Here is a 14,198-nt window from a genome sequence, read left to right as displayed (position 1 = left end):
TTGCTATCAGTAATGAGTGAGTAGAATAGTAGTAAACTAAAATAAATGCCATATAAAATTTGTTTTCTATTTGCAACAAAAAACTTTGCTTAAGCTGTCCACATAGAGGGCACAATTCGCAGCGATTTGTGCCTCGTCCATACCAGACACACTGTATCGATCGTCGTACTGTTAACATGCGAACAAAAAAGCGGATAATGTGATTGCTCTTGCAGTTATTTACATGTGCATTAATAGAAGAAAAAAAAAAACCAAACAAGAAAAAATGTATTTGGATGAAAGAATAGTTGCAAAATAGGAGCAATCGTTATCATATTAAGTTGTTAGGAGCCGGATGGTACTTAAACGATAGTAATAAGTATCACTATGCTATGGAGAAAATGGCAACTGTTTTCCAAACGGAAATGTTTGCCATTCTGAAAGTAGCCGAATGGATAATCGAGAGAAGATGGAGCGGGAAACAGATTGGAGTTTTTAGTGATAGTCAGGGTGCACTGAAGGCCCTGGAGAACGCGAAGCAAACCTCAAAGATTATTAAAAAATGTAAAATGTCGCAAGACAGAACAGGCTTGTACTTATATGGGTTCCAGGCCATTGTGGTGTTCAAGGAAACGAAATTGCCGATGAATTGGCCAACAGTGGATAAAAGATTCCGATTCCTCCACAAGAACCAATAATCAGAATCAGTTCCGTAGGAATCATAAATTGGATCAGCGACTATGTATGTAGTTTACATAAAGAGCGATGGTTCGGTCTAGAACGCTGCAGAACTGCAAAATGTTTTGAGACAAGTCTGAACAGAAAACTGTCAAACTGACTACTAAAATTTGGAAGGAAAGACGTTCGGTTGATGGTCGGTATTATTACAGGACACAACCCATGGGGTCAGCATATGACCACTATTGGTATCATTGTGGACCCGATGTGTCTGTCTTGCTTGGAGGAGGCGGATAGCACTGAGCACTTTCTCTGTGAGTGTCCTGCCTTTGCTAGAGCGAGGCTACGAGTTTTGGGTTCCGATGCCGTAAGAATGAGAGATATTCGTTCTCTAAAACTGGAGGACATTTACAGCTTTGCCAAAGAATCTGGAAAATTTTCACCGGACTAACTATCTCTATCTCTGTCTCTATTCTTTCCTATCTCTTTCTCTGTTACCTTTCTCAAGGAGGGAATTGACTATCTATCCTCTTTACAGAGCTCTAAATAAAATGGGCTTTTTAGCCTGAGTGTTTTAGGAGCCACCAAATCACTTGGAGCTCTTTGGCTCGACCTATTCAAATTTCAATTTCAAGTTGCTAGGAGTTATGGACATGAGTTCTCCAGAGGACTCCAAAAATTTTTTACGCATAGACACTGAAACTTATATGGAGCTGCTTAATTCTGTATCTACTTTTATAAAAAAAAGGTATACTCAAATGCGGGCAGCAATCACGCCAAATTAAAGACTTTCTGCGACGTTGAGATTTCTTGCCTCTGGTCAAAGTTTTAACGATTTTTTCCACTCTATTTTTGAATAATTCACTTTTTATTTGTCATAATGATGGCTCATTTTTGAAGCCAATACTTCTAACAATTTTTTTATCAACACTTTTTTCACATTTTTTCCGCTTACTCTTATCTCGACGAGGGTCAGTAAAAATATGAGAAAACTCACAAGCTGCGCTACAAATTCCAGGTAAATGAAAATTTTCAACTACTTTGGATTTGTGCCCGCACTTTGCCATATACGATGGATTCTTGTAGCCAGCTTAAGAGATACATATATCGCTTGTACCAGACCGTTCATGGCAAAAAGTATACGATATTAAGTAAGTTATACCGTAAGCTTTTGATCCGCATGCCATAAACTATCAAGTTCAGGGTTTGACAGCTAATTCATCCAATTTACTTCGAAGACAATGCAGCAGGAAACAGTGAAATTCGCAGAATAGCAACATTTGGGTATTCAATATTTTTTTGATTTTTTTTATTTGCAAAAATTTTTGTGTTAAAATTTTTTAACCTTGTCGAATTGATTAAATGTAAAATAAATGATTGGGGGGGGGGCGTACATTTCTGTTAGTTGTTTGGGCGAACTGCTCCTCCTATTTGTGGTGTGCGTCTTGATGGTGTTCCTGTTTTAAGCCGACTCCGAATAGCAAATGCAGCTTTTTCATGGCAGAAATACACTCGGAGGTTTGCCATTGCCTGCCTAGGGAATTTATTAATTAATTTTAATTTTGCGCTTCACTACCTGGATGCCTATATTTAGGTTAGGTTTGATTGACCTGGCTGACTGAAAGCCATCACATAGACCTATTGGTCCTTAGTGTTACCAAATGGAGCTAGACCTTTACGTTTCTTTGTAGTAGACATCGTGTAATAAGCCTGCGTCTTTTGTGAATCTAAGTAAACTCTGAAGCTCTAACTCCGAGAGACATTCTAACTTCTCATATTGTAAAGCTCCTAAGAATTTCATTCGGGTTTTAGCTAAAGCAGGGCAAGAACATAAAGGTGTTGAAGAGTTTCCCCCTATTCTAATTCATTGCAAAATCTGCAGCTATCAGTGTTGGCAATTCCCATCTTGTATGCGTGTGCCGCTAACAAATTGTGGCCTGTCAGTATACCTACGATAGTTCCTCTATTTCGTTCGGTGGAGATTTAGATCCATGCGTTTTGGTATTTTCAACTCAAAACGTTTTGCATCGCAGCGAATTGCTTCTCTCGACGACATATTTAAAATGAAATGGTATGCGATGAAATGCCCACGGAAAGATTATCTCTTCAGCTGACTGTTTCCTATGTAAGAAAACTGACAGTTCGTATGCGATCGGCAGTCGCAGGTGTAGATGTGCAGTTATGCTGTAAGTTGCGCGTTTGGTTCAACATTTCATTTGCCGAGCAAATCGTTTAATTGCTCAAATGACCTGTGAAATGTTAAATTGAAGAAGCGACTCTTTACGAGAGTTTCCAAGTCTCAATGAGCCTAAAAGGCCCGATGAACGTAATAAAAGGTAGTAAGGCGCACCATAGCGCCACGAGCTATAAACCCATAATAAATAAAGCCGCAAACGAGCTCAACTCATACCACAGGTAATGCTCTCACTGTCGTCGGTGCCGCCACACTTTTCTGAAACTAGTCCGACTTTATTAATTTTTAGTTTAATCAATACACTAGACATTTTCTGACAATTACATACGGAATATAAAATGCCATGGTTATAATCAACCGGGGAAAAGGAAACTATCTTCCACTTCTTCTGTGAATGACCCGCAGTATGGAAGCCTAGGATATTAACCCTGGTTGGTATAGATGTAAACAACCTTATACAATTTCTCAGACTGGATAGAGTCGTGTAGGAATAACCCGTAGAGCTTGTTGGTAGCGAGGATGTGTCAACAAAATGGTGCGGAAGCGGTAATTATTGGGGAATAAGTTCATAGCGATTTTATATTTTCTTTAATTTTACAACGATTTGTTTGCTGTTTGGCAAAGTGTAGATATTCATTCGATAGAACTCTTTCTGCTCTGCAAAACTATGTTGTTTGTATTTTTGAGTTATTTAATTTTTTATTATTTTTGAGGCTTAGAAATGGAATACCCGAGGTCAAAAAGCTGCCGAAGCAGCACGGGACATTTGCGACGTGTATGAAGAAGATGTCATAGGTGAGTATACAGCACAGAAATAGTTTGAAAAGTTGAAAAATGGCGCCTTTGACGTCGAAGACATCCCCCACAGCGGAAGGGCTTCTGAATTCGATGAAGAACATCTCAAATCACTTTTAAAAAAGAACGATCGCCAAACCAGTCGAGAATTGGTGGAATAAATGAACAGCGATAATAAAACGATTCTCAATCACCTTCATTCAATGGAATTTACCGAAAACTTGGGAGCCTGGGTGCCTCACGAGCTCAGCGAAAAAAAATTAAAGAAAGTCGTCTTCAAATTGCTTCTCAGGATGGTGGGCGAATCGAACATCCAACACGCGGTCGTAAACATCATAATCGTCACAAAAGATGAGAAATAGTGCCTATACAGCAATATGAAGCAAAGAAAGCAGTGAGTAGCTTCAGGAGATATGACAAAGCCGAGAGTCAAGCCGGATCTTCACACAAGAAGATCATGATATGTGATTGGTGGTGGGACTGGGAAGGCATGGTGCATTGGGAAATGTTCGAAAAGAATGTCACGGTCAACAAGGAGCTCTACATGGCCCAGCCTGAATGAGAGGCTATTCGAATGAAAAGACCTGATCGACGTGATCAAACCATACTCCTTCACGACAACGCCAGGCCCATGTTGCACAAGTCGTCAAAGTCACACTCCAAAAGCTTGAATGGGAGCTCCTTCAGCATCCGCCGAGTTCTGCGGGCTTTGCACTGACCTATTACCATCTTTTCGATTCCCTGTCAAATAAAAAGGGTCGATAACAAAGACGTCTTTAAAAACTGGCCCAACAACTTCTTTGACATCAGACCAGGCAAGTTTTCGCGAAACGGCATCAAGAGATGGGTCGAGAGGTGGGAAAAGGTTGTAAACAGCAAAGGCGAATATATAATTGATTAACTCGTTGATATATTTATTGTTTTTTGTTTAAATAAAAGTCTTCGGTAAAAACGCTGCGAACTTATTCCCCAACGCAATAGTTATATAATATATATAATTGGCGCTCACATGCTTTTTGGGTGTTTGGCCGAGTTCCTCCTTCTATTTGTGTAGTGCACCTTGATGTTGTTCCACAAATGGAGCGGCGTACAGTTTCAAGCCGACTTCAAACGGCAGATATTTTTTTATGAGGAGCTTTTTCATGCCAGATATGCACTCGGAGGCTTGCCATTGCCTGCCGAGGGGCGACCGCTATTACTAAACCCTTTTTCTTCAAACTAAAAACTTTTTCTTCATTTTGGTCTTTCAACGAGATTCGAACCTACGTTTTTTCTGACCAACCCATTCGGCGACGGTATAATAATTGCATAATTTTTAACAAAATTTCATAAAGCTACTGACTTTATAGAAAAAGTACGTCTTCAAAAAACATATTTATTAAATATTTATTATTTGTATTATTACAAAACTAAATCATAAATAAAAAATTAAAATATTTTCCTCGAAAATCGCTTTTCTTCAAAACAGCCAAACCCAAATTCCGACACATTGTTTTGCCTTACCCACCAGCACATGGTTTTTTGCGATGTTTTTCGACGCTGACGCTAACCAAAAAGCCATCAATGCAGTTATCCTTTTCACGCCTTAGTCCAAAGGAATGCTCAAACTGAGTTGTGAGTAGAGCGAGCGACAAATTAACCCGCTTGAGCTTGAAAGCTTTATGCGATGCTCTCTCAGAAGAGAAGGAGAACAAACAAAAGGAAGTGAGGTGAATACAATTGAAAATTACGTGCACTTGAAAGGCAAAAATAAAAATTGGGATATGGTGCAGAGACCTCAACAGCCTCAAAAGCAATGAACGGTGAACGGTGAACATGTGCATGTAGATGCGCATAGACAGAGAAGGAGAAATCGTAGAGAGCAGAGCGCGCGCACACTGCAGCGCTATGAACTGAACATCGAAACATCGCACAAAGCATACAAATAGGCGCTTTTATACACTGCAGCGCCCGACTATATTGGGTTGGCAGGATACGTGAGCCTTTTGGCTTGGTGAGTACTGGCGTTGATGTTCGTGCGTTGTGGTCGTAGTCGTCGCCGTCGTTGAAGTCGTTGTAGTTCGCTGTCGGTGTCGTTGATAATTTGCTGTGCTGCGCCGCTGCTGTTGTGGATTTTGTTGGAATTAAAAGAAATTGTTTTTTTTTTCTCGCTACAATTTTTATTCCGTTCGTTTCCCTTAATTCTTCGGTAACAATTTTCATGGTAGCAATTCACAGAAAATCACAAAAATGAAGCAAAGTTAAAATTGAAAATTGTGCAACACCAAAAATAGGAAAAATTACCTATTGCATATTACACATGTGAGCAGAGAAATGTGAAAAAAATGTGAAAAGAAAGAAAGAAAAAAAAAAGAATGTGAAAAATTATGAGTATTCTACGATTATATGCTGCAAGAAAATATATATATACGTAAAAGCAGGAAGAGAAACGGAAATGTGTAACTGATCTATGGTTTTGTGTTACGCTGCCCATAAACGACGGTAAACACACAGAAAATCATTGCTTTGAGGTTTCGTTGCTTTCGTTTCATTTGGCTTGCTTTTTATTCAGTCGACATGCACTTTATCCTATTTCCTACTTTTTTTATTTTTTGTATGCCTTTTTCCTGGTAACTGTGTTGGTCGCTGGTGTCGCAGCAGCGCTTTGCAGTCGCTCGGTCGGCTGGTCGGTCGGTCGTTTGGTCGAACGGCTGAAAATTTTATAGAGTCCTTGTACTCATTCGTACGTCGGTTCACTTTTGTAGGAGTTCAATATAATATACTATATATATATATATATATATATATACATACATATGTGTATGTATGTATGCACATATGCACCACATACTTATATACATACATTCAGAAATGTGTAAGTATGTATTTGAGTGCGGGTGTAGTTGTTGTTGGCGTTGCCGTTGTCGTGGCGTACGAGCATAAGCGTTTTTTCACAGTTACGCACGTTCGAGTGAGGGCAGAACTGGAGCTGGTACTGGAGCTACTTCCTTACTACGAACCATTCTCTTACACACTTAATTTCCTCGTGCAACCGTCAGCCATACATCCGTCCGTCTATCCGTCCATTCATCCTGCCTGCCACCAGCAAAGATGATGATGATGATGATGATGATGATGAGACCTTAAACAAATGTTAATTTAACAGGGCAAGTGAATAATTAATTTTGAAAGCACCATTGGACCGCAGTGTCCACCGCAGTGCGTAAAACCGACCATCAAAAAGAATAACGAAGGAAAAAAAAATATCAAAAACAAAAACAAAAAACACAATGAAACTACTATGCGAGCGAAAAAAGAAGCAAGAATGTGTACAAAAGTGTCCTTTAGGGAGAGAAAAATGTGCAAAAGTGTGGAAAAATCGAAATATGAATAACTAATAAATATTCCTAAAGTCGCTAAAAAAGGTGCACAAGTCGCTTTGTAAGTGTTAAAAGAGCGAAAGAATAAAAATGAAAATAAAATTAAAAAATTATATTCCAACAGAATTCACAGAATTGACATAACTTGCAATATTTGTTGTTTGTCAACTCTGTTTGCTGCCTTGCCATCAAAGGTGAAATGTTTGCTATGAAGCGACGAGCAGAAAAAGAAAACGCCACGAATAGATGCAGCGCGTCTCACAGAGGTCTCATTGACAATGTACAAAGCCGAGTGTCGAGCATGAATGGAAAGACATAATTCACCCCCTGCGACGAAAAATCACGCGCAAGCACATGCACACACACACACACATAGCTATATATCTTTGCTTATATATAGGCGCGCATAGCGTACTCTCACTCTCATATACCATACAGGCACACCCATACACCCACATGGCATACACACCCACTATGTTGTACAAAAAAAAAAGAAAATGTACAAATATTCTGAAAGGCTCAGAAGCATTGACAAGCAAACATAGTATGTATGTATGTGTGTATGTACACACATATAGGGTGTCTCATTGGCATGCGCTTATATTGAAATTTGAAAAATAGAACACAATACTGCTTATTTGAAACTTTCTGCTGCTTTTGTTGCAGTGAATATATTGTGAAAGCAAACTGCGTTTAATCGCCGCCTCCTGACTGCTGGCGCTCTTTGAATACTTTGACGTAGTTTTTTGGTGACATTTCAAAGTAGCGTCAACGCGATTTCATCAACGGTGTGGCGAGGCTCATTTTTTAGTTACAAAATGTATCTTGAGTTATTGTCATATGGATGATTTGTGTGTGTATGTATGCGTATAAATAATTGGCGCGCATATCCTTTGTTAAATACTTGGCCGAGCTACTCCTTCAATTTGCGTTGTGCGTCTTTATGTTGTTCCATAAGTGGCAGGATCTACAGTTTCACTTTTTTATGGCACTAGTCCACTTAGAGGCTTTCCATTGCCTACAGAAGAACAATCACTAAAAACAAAACTTTTATACCATTTAATGTTTCATGCCCACAGTGGGTCTCAAAAAAAAAACGGACGCTATCGAATGGTAAAGTGAAACTCAAAGCACAAATCCATTCGCCTACAGCGGTTTTCATTGTCATAAACTCGTAAAAAGGAAATCTAAATAGGTCTAATTTTAAAATGATTGGCCACAAAAGTTCTCATTGCTGCGTGATTGCAACATCCTCGAACGGCTTCCACAAAATATTCCAATGATGAGCGGCCGTGAATTTTCAATGTTTGCGCATTATGCGCCCGAGTAATTCTTCTGAGTAAGCCTGAATGCTTACAAGGGTTATGTAGCCGAATTGTTTGCTGTGTGATTATAATCCGCTACCACTCGGGTTCGAATCCCACGGCTTGAAATACCAAATGATAGAAAAAGTTTTTTTTCTGATAGCGGTCGCCCCTCTACAGTCAATGCAAAACCACCAAGCATATTTCTGCTATGAAAAAGCTGCTGTTAATGTTCAATTTCCTTAATAAATTTTGTACTCTACTTGCATGGAACACGAACTGCGTGGATCACCAAAACGACTCGTTCTAAGTTATGCTATTTTCCTCATAAAAAATCATTTGTCGTTCGGGTTCGTCGTAAAACTGTGGGCTCCTCCATATGTGGAAAAACATCAAGACATACACCACAAATTGGCGGAGAAACAGGGCCGAACAAGCAACAAAGGTTGTAGCTATTCACGTTGTATAATTGACCGCAAAAAGAAATATCATTAAGTTCAAAATTGCTATTATTATTATTAGTCACTTTGGGCGCATTCAATTCAAATTCAAAATAATCAAAGTTATGGGACACCCTTACATACATCATTGCTCCAGTTAAGGGGGGGGTAACGTTTTTAAATTTTTTTTTGTGCATTTTTTTTTTATTTGGTTTTTTAAATGAAGAACCTTTCAAGAATATTCTGTGAAAATTTTAGATGAATCGGAGCAAAACTTACAAAGATACAGCCATGTAAGTGTTGATACCCACCTGGCTCAACCGCGCGCCATTTGTACTTTAAAGCGTTGTTCCCACAACTTACGTTTTCAAAGTCGGTGCCCCTCATAACTTTGAAACTACTGCACTGATCCTTTTGAAATTTTGAACACTATTTCTGTAGATGTTTTACAAGGTAACGCCGAAGAGTTTTTTTCGAATTTGTTGATACTTTTGTTTTTACGGTAACTAATTCACCGATTTTTTACGCGAAAATCGTGTTTTTGACTTTAACATGTTCCCAAAAATCGAAAAATTTTTAATTTCAAAAAACCCTCTCGGCGTTACCCGGAGAAAACGATTATCTAACCAAATAACTTTGGTTTTTTGATTTCAGATGATTTAACACCGAGTTATGAGGGGCACCGCAAAACTACTTTTTTTTGAGATGCGTCCGAATAATTTCTGCCATTGCCGTATTTTTAAATATTTTTGGATGAAAATTTCACAAAATATACTTCAAATGCTATAGTTTTATGTAGTAAAAGATTTGACGAATAAATTTTAACTGTGTCATCAAAAAAAAATCATAAAAATGTGCCTTTTTTTCCATGAATTAACGTTACCCCCCCCTTAATGATATAAGTGACACAGTGTGTCTAATGGTTAGTAAAAACTTAACAAACAACCGGCTTGATTCTGCTAGAATTTTGCCTTTAAGCCCGTTTTTTTGACAATCAGGCCTTTAGCATTGCCTTAATTGCGTAATATAATCATTTATAATCTAAGAGTCATACCTGCTTATCCTCATCATCATTATTTGGCGCTACATCTCTGTGTGAGCCTTGGCTTGCTGCACAAAATGTCTCCATTTGCCCCGATCTTTGGTTGATTTCTTCCAGTTGTTCACCTTGAGTTTCCTAATGCCATCTTCTACTTCGTCAATCCATCTTGATCTTGGTCTGCCCATGAGCGGTCTATTCTCATGGTATGGCGTAGTTAGCTTAGTCTTTGAATTTTGTTGAATCGTACAACATTTTCTTCTCTTATAAGTTGGTCCAGTTTATGCTTCCATCTAGCGAATATTAGCCTCAACATTTTTTTCTTGAATACTCAATTTTTCTCTCGAATACTTGTGGATAATTTGTTTTTGTCTTCTTCACTTATTGTCCACGACTCCGATCCGTCGTAAAGAACTGGTCGGACTACAGATTTGTACAGCGTAGGTTTATTCAACAAAGTTATAAAAAGTTTGCTATGCGTCTGGGATGCTCTAAATGCTGCTTGTATTCTCTCGTAGATTGTGATGCTCGTTGCGTTGCCGTGGATTAGTTTAAATCCCAAATACGCGAAAATTTCAACGCTTCAAATTCATATGTCCCGATTTCGATTGTGTCATGTACCATCTCATTTTTTCTGGACACCAACATATATTTTGTTTTTTTCTCGTTAACTCTCAATCCATTTTCACCGGTGGCCTTTTCTACGTCACAAAAATTAGGTATTACGCATATCCATATTTGTGTTGTTTTGTTTAGTTTATGCCCAGTTCTTTTTGCATCAGTTACTGCGTCTATTGCGAAAGACGGTAGAAGATTAAAAATGGTTGTGGAAAGCGTGTCGCCTTGTCTAACTCCGGTCTGCATTGTAAAGACCTTAGATATTCTGTTTTGTATCAATACTTTCGATTCGGTATTGCGCAGAGTCATCATTACCATGTGCGTCAATTTTTCGGAGACTCCGCATTGCTCAAATATTACGGGTATATTCATTCTACGAAGAGCATGTGCAAGTTCATGTTGTGCTCATAGCACTTTCCATTGACTCTTTCAGGGGGGAGGTCTGTCGACGACCTCCCATATCTGAAAGCACATTTTTATTCCGGTAACAACTGTTTGGGGTAACTAATGAGTTTCTTGTTGGCAATTTTTGCGAGTAATTTATATGTTGTATTGAGAAGAGAAATTCCGCGGTAGTTTTTACACTTCGTTCTGTCGTCTTTTTGAAGGATTGTTATGTAAGTGACGTGTTTCAATCACTAGGCATCATTTCGTCTTTTCTAATAAATACTGCGCTTTCCATTTTTTAAGAGCTCGCACGTAATCTCATCTTCTCCAAGTCTTCTATTTCATCCTGTTTGTTTCTACATACCTACATATGTTGATGCGAGGTTCAAAACCTCTCTTTTCTGTTTTTATTTGTGAGGTTCTTACGTTCCGAAATTCTCATAAATGTTTGCAGGTTTTTCTTTGAAGATTACATACGTGAAGCCGCGCCAAAAATGCGCTAAAAGAAAATATGTTTTTAGAAAGGATAACAATAGAAATAAATATATTATTAAAAAATTGTATGCATTGTTTATTAGTACTTAAACTTTATAAACAATTTTATTTTAATTTTTCTTCACAAAAATTAGTATATAAAAAATCACGTGACCCAAAGTACAATGGAAAAAAAGTTGCTCCACGGTCTCCTTGAAATGTTGATGGATCTGTAAAAAGTACAAAATTTTTTGTGAAATAAAGTTGTAGTTATATAGTCTGTCGAGTCGGACTTTTGAATTTTGAAAAATTTTGCATTTAAAAAAAGTATGCCGTTTACGTCATAAATGTCATTATGTTTATAAAAATTTTTTAATTCGAATATTAAAAAAAAAACAGCATCAATAAATATTAAAAACTGTTTGAGTTATCATTTTTCAAGTAGTTTCGAGAAAAACGAGTTTAGAGCGCGGATCGCTCTATATCTACCTAGTTAATAGGCTGTCGAAGCTATAATGTTGGGAATTTCACAGTATACTATATTCTTAAGATACTATAATTTCGAAATATCGAAAGAAATCGATTTTTTGAAAATTCTGGACGTATGTAACCCCTAAGCCTCCCTTTTCTTCTTCTGACATATTATTATACTAGCTCCATCCTGCAGTAATTAATAATCCCAATGCGTTTACCATTCTATAGCAAATTTTTTTTGCGATTCCATTCTCTATTCAATAAAGCTTACCTTATCATGCAAATAAAAATTGGTTGAAAAATATTAAAAGCAAAAATAAAAGAGTGCGAATTTTTAAATGAAAATACATAAATTTTTAATTCAACATAATCTTTTCAACTTCAATACCCTTACTTCACTGATCCTCTATCTCTGCAATGATTTTCTGGAAACTCTGCAAAGTACTGCTCCAGGGCTGCACATCTCCACATCTTCTTTCAACGAAAAATGCTTTCCAAGAAGGAATTGTTTCTGTATAGTTTTTGATGAGGTGATAGTTGCTGGGCATCGACAAAGCGCTTGTGAAGAACGCTTTTTTTCTGTAAACACGTCTATTTCACGTTTTTTTCATTTAGCTGACTCATATGTTTACAATAACATTCTGAGTTCATTGTGTCAAATTTTTTAAGCTATACTTTATAATTAATCAACCAAATTAGTTTTATAATCTTAAAAACTGATTTTTCATCAATTCGTCTGTAAATTACCTTGTTTCAGTTTAGAAATACAGTAGATTCTGTTTTTATGCGGTTTTTAAATAGTGCGGTTTTTAAAAAAAATAAAAAATGCATGTGGACCTATCGGGAATTGTACAAACAAGATTCTAAACCAGCTAAGCAAAAACTCATCACATATTATATCAAAAATGCTAGCCTTACATTACCGCCTGCATTACCATCCAGAACAGACGTGTACATTTCCTCAAGTACGCCAAATCCTAAACGAATGCGTTACATGCGGGTATTGTCTGATTCTATTTCTGACGATGTAAATTTATTTTTCGATTCTGACGTTTCTTAAATAAAGATATAATTTTCAAAAATACAATTTTTTGTTTATGCGATTTTATTTAATTATTTCAGATTCATGCGGTCTATGGAACGCATCTATAGTTATAATATGGGACTAGTACCCTTTTTTTATGCGATTTTATTACATTATTTCAGATTTATGCGGTTCTTAGCACTTTTGAAATGTGTCTATAGTTTTACTATAGAACTGGTAGCTTTTTTTATGCTGCTTTTTTTTATGCTGTTTCTTGCGGAACGTATATACCGCATACATAAAAACAGAATCTACTGTATTATAATTCGATTCTGGTATAACTAAAGGTTGGTGAAGGTTCTACAAAACACCGTTGATCTTTGGCAACCTGAACTATGCACTTTGTTAAAAAAAAATGTTAAAGGCTCATATAGCTGCATACCTAGAAAAATTTAGAAAATTCTAAATCCTGGTTAAAAAGTTGAAAGTTTTAATGAAATGTAGGCAAATTTTGTACAAAATTTGAAACTTTGCGTTTTGCGGTTTTTGTTGTAGTATGAATTATATTTTTATAAAAACTTTATAAGAGTAAATCGTAAAGGCATAAATTAAAAGTGCTTGGGTAGGTGTGCTAAATATGTCCCTGATTTTATTCAAATTTAATTTCATGAGTATCCGTTGTCTAATCGACTCAAATAGATTTCCAGTTCATCCTAAGTAGGCATCCAAAACAATCTCAGCGGCTGAGCTTTAGCGAAACGCACAATGTTTTGACCTGATAGCAGCTGTCCGATCTCATCATTGTATCTGATTTTATAAGATCCATCAGCTTCCTTTACTGGTCCAAATATCTTTCTTAGGATTTTACGCTCACACCGGAGAAGGCATTATAGTTTTTTATTTTGAATGTCAGCAGCCACGCTCCGCAGCCATATGTTGCTACGGATCTCATTAGCGTCCTAAAGATTTGTAGCTTACATGACCTCGATAGAAATTTATTTTTGAGAAGTTTCAGGTGAGCTAAGCAACTTCTATTAGCATCTTGTAGTCTATTCTTAACGACCATTAGGTGGTCTGCAGCGCTGCTAAGGTATTTACATCCAGGTATTTGAAACTCTTCATTTTGCGAAAAATATATGGGTCCACCTCCAGGTTGTCATAGCGTGTGGCGTTTAAAAACCTAACGAGGTATTTTGTCTTACCGACATTAACTTCAAGGCCGACTGGTGTTGCTTTAGTTATCAGCTCCAGCTTACAGTCAGCAAGTGTGCGTTCGTTTCTCGCAACGATAGCAAGGTCGTCAGCATAACCGCAATACTGGACGCTTTTCAAGTGTTGATATCGCTGATTACAAAATTTGAAAGTATGAATGAATCTGAAGTTTTTCCTTGATGTAGTTCCTGCCATTGGCCATTGATCCAAAGACGCGAATT

The 14,198-nt window shown here is 37.4% G+C and overlaps 1 protein-coding gene across 1 annotated transcript in view; it reads left to right on the top strand.

Annotated features, from left to right (window-relative positions):
- The first annotated feature begins 5,691 nt into the window (after positions 1-5,691).
- Positions 5,692-14,198, top strand: part of LOC129247654 (uncharacterized) — a 91,818-nt gene continuing 83,311 nt past the window's right edge. Inside the window, exon 1 of the mRNA XM_054886876.1 lies at positions 5,692-6,127. The gene's annotated coding sequence lies outside the window, so the exon portion shown is untranslated. The remainder of the gene's footprint in view (positions 6,128-14,198) is intronic.

Source organism: Anastrepha obliqua, chromosome 5 (genome assembly GCF_027943255.1).
Source record: "Anastrepha obliqua isolate idAnaObli1 chromosome 5, idAnaObli1_1.0, whole genome shotgun sequence".
In the NCBI taxonomy this organism is placed as follows: Eukaryota; Metazoa; Arthropoda; class Insecta; order Diptera; family Tephritidae; genus Anastrepha; species Anastrepha obliqua.
This window is presented reverse-complemented; position numbering and strand designations above follow the sequence as displayed.